The sequence below is a fragment of the Dipteris shenzhenensis genome, chromosome 7 (assembly GCF_047967505.1).
Source record: "Dipteris shenzhenensis isolate YYH24624 ecotype China chromosome 7, Dip_SZ_1.0, whole genome shotgun sequence".
Classification (NCBI taxonomy): Eukaryota; Viridiplantae; Streptophyta; class Polypodiopsida; order Gleicheniales; family Dipteridaceae; genus Dipteris; species Dipteris shenzhenensis.
Genome location: NC_141602.1, coordinates 50,608,928 through 50,612,637, shown reverse-complemented (window position 1 = coordinate 50,612,637; position 3,710 = coordinate 50,608,928).

Below are 3,710 nucleotides of genomic sequence, written 5' to 3'. Positions count from 1 at the left end.
GACTCCATTCGGCCCACAGCCATCCGGGATCATCTGAGGCTCCAAACGGGCCCCGTAACCTGAGAGTGGGCTGCCCCAGGAAATGCTCCGTCTACCCTCAATGCGGTCAGTCAAGGGATACCTTCCCGCACTTGCATGTAGCCTAGTTGACAGTGTGCCAACTCTATCTAAAGCCGTCCAGCCATCAGGCCACACATGGCCCCCATCTGGTGTCCAAACTAGGACCTACCGGATAACCGAGCTACTCAAATGCCTTCTCCTCATATGGGAGGGCTTACAAGTAAAGTTAGCTGGTTCCTGCATAGTTACATGAGAGTGGAGCATTGATATCTAACACCCCCCCTCAATGTCCACCCGCAAGTGAACTTACTTTTTCGGCCCAATGCCAAGTCGATGAAGATGCCTCTCCAGCAAGTCTCTTCCAAGAGCCTTCGTGAAGATGTCCGCAACATTCTCTGTAGTCGGACAGTACACTAAGTAGACCTCTCCATCCGTGATCAGCTCGCGTACAAAGTGATATTGAATCTCAATGTGTTTTGTGCGAGCGTGGAACACTGGGTTCTTTGCAATCGCCATACAACTCTGATTGTCACATGATAACTGCTTAGGCTTGTTCTGCACTGCACCCATGTCCCCCAAAATCCTCCTCAACCACGATGCCTCGCAAGAAGCAAAGCATGCAAATTTGTACTTGGCCTCGGTAGAAGAAAGAGCAACTGTGGGTTGCTTCTTGCTGACCCATGAGACAACTCCAGATCCAAGTGAGAAACAGTACCCTGTCACTGATCTCCTGCTGTCCACGTCTCCTGCCCCAATCCGAGTCACAGAATCCGGTCAAGATGTCGCCCTTGGTATAGGTGATGCCATAATCAAGTGTGCCTTTGATGTATTTTAAATACCATGCCCGCATCAAGAGATGAAGCGAAAAAGATGCTAACAATGGTGGGTATGGATTATGATGCCATCCATGCTTGCCGTAATGATTGTATTCTCTTTCATTGTGAGCATGGAGATTTGGCTAGTTGTCCAAAGTGTGGGGAACAACGATATAGAGATGACTTGCAGGGTGAGCGGATACCGATAAAGGTCTTGAGACACTTTCCCATCATTGCAAGAATATAGCACATGTTCCGATGCAAATCCATAGTGGAGTTGATGACATGGCATGCATCTCATCGGTCCACTGATGACATTGAGGATTCCCGCAGATTGTGTAGCTTGGAAGCACATAGACAATCAGTGGCCGGACTTTGCGAGGGAGCCACGCAACTTACATCTTGGGCTCGCCATGGATGGCATGAATCCTTTCGGGTTACGCTCAACATCTTGGTCGACATGGCCCATAGTCGTGATGAATTACAATATCCTACCATGGCTAACAATAAAAAAGGGACACCTCATGGTTGCACTACTTGTGCCAGGAAAGTACAAGGCCAAAAATATGGACATGTACATGGCACCTTTGATAGAGGAGTTACAGATATTATGGAGAAAAGTGCGGATCTTTGATATTTCCAGAGCTCGTAGACATACCAATGATATTTTGGTTAGGGGTATCTTGATGTGGACCATGCATGACTACCCAGGATATGGAGAGTGTGCAAGTACGTGGTTGTGTCTCTACATGTATAATATAGGATTATGCTTTTATGACTCTCTTTCGCATGCATGGCTTATACTAACACATTCATGCACGCGTGTAGGACTTGTTACAAGTGGGTACCGTGTATGTCCTATTTGTGGACCGGGTTTGAAATCGCTTGCACGCTACTCCAAACATATGAGGAAAAATGTTTATGAAAGTCATGCTCGATACCTTCCACCACCATCATATTTGAAGGCAAGTGACTGGATTCAAGCTTGGAGGGTGAATGGAGAGGAACCTCCTCCTGGTATGAAGAGGCTATCGATCTTTCACGAGCTTCCTTATTGGGGTCAGTTACAAATCAATCATCTCTTGGATCCCATGCATATCTTCAAGAATGTGGGGGCTACTATTTGGGCACATGACTTGGTTAGTTCCAAAGACTCGAGAGGAGTGCGAGAAGACTTGCGTGCTATGAATAGGATGTCTCGTTTGTGGCCCCAAGTGCATGCTTCGAGAAAAGTTGTCCTCCCGAAAGCAACGTGGATCCTCTCTACGAGGGAGGAGGTAGCAGTCAAGGCAGACATTGCCTCTTTTCAAACACCGACTGGGTACATGCATTGCTTGAAAGGAGCATTTTCAAAGGACAATAAGATTAGTGGGCTCAAGTCCCATGATTGGCACAAGGTTTTACAGGTATTCTAAGCTGTAGAATTAGTGTACCGATAATCGTTATGCGTTAGCATAATTATGATTATGTTATATTGTTGACATGACTTCTTTGTTGCTTTGATAGTTCATCCTCCCAATTACAATAAAAGGGTGCTTACAAGAAGATGTTAAAAATGCTATATTCAAGATCTGTGGTATTGTGAGGTATGCTTACTATCAAATCGCATTGACTGCATTTTCTTCAATTTAAGCTGATTAATCTATAGACTGATTATGAAAATATCTTACATGGACATGTGAAATAGGTGGATATCTCAAAAAGAGATCTCCATATCGAGCATCGAGAAGGCTAGGGTGGAATCCATCGAAGCCGTATGCTTGCTTGAGAAGCACTTTCCCTCGAGCATTATGACAACTCAAGTCCACTTGCTTGTGCACATAGTTGATGAGGTGGCTATTGCAGGTACCATTCATTCGATGGATGTTTTTTCTCGAGCAGTTTATGAAAACTTTGAAGGGATTTGTAACACAAAGAGCAAGACCCAGAAGCAAGCATGGCAGAGGGATGGCTTGTGCAAGAGTCATTAGTATATATCACGGAGTTTCTTGCATCCACGGATCCCGATATGACACAAGCTTGGCATAACAAGGATGATGATCGCATCATTGGCGAGGTTCCCCAAGGAAAAGGGATTGAAAGAAAGATGAGCGAAGAGCAAATGGAGAAATTCAATAAGTTTTGTATCCTCAATAGCCGTGAGATGCAGAAGTGGATTGAGAGGTATGAAGTGGCCAAAGTAGAAAGAATAAATGCAAGGACAGGATTTAAAGTAATGTACAAGCGATCGCAACCATATCCACGGGATCTGGCTCTTCTCCCCACTCACATGTCACTTGATTGGCTACAACTGGCTCTACATAAAGCCGAATGTGATGGAGAGACAATAAACGAGCACGAGCGAGAGTTATCATTTGGATATATGATGCATGTAAGTTTCTTACCTCTTGACGTAATTAAGTAATTATTTGTGGCAATTTATGCTATAAAATAGATGCATCTTCATTGTTTTAATGATGCTCTTTTATAGTACAAAAAGTATAGTGCATTATGGTCATATGGATGAAATTTTCACGTGGAATGCATCGATTCAAAGAGAGTCACGTATGATTGTGGAGTCATGGCTAACTTCACACAAGATAGCCGAGCAAGTGCTTCGGATACCAATCTTCTCTTCTCACAGTTGGATTATTGTGGAACCATACGAAATCTATGAAGTTGATTTCAGACGATTTAGTATTTTCATTCTTGATGTAAAATGGTTTAGAACTATTTACAACGGTCCCAATGCAATAGTGAGAAAAGATAGTAGCGGTTTCTTTGCAATAGACTCCACCAAACGTTGGACCGATGAAAGTGATACTTTTGTTCTTCCCGAGCACTATGAGCAGGTGC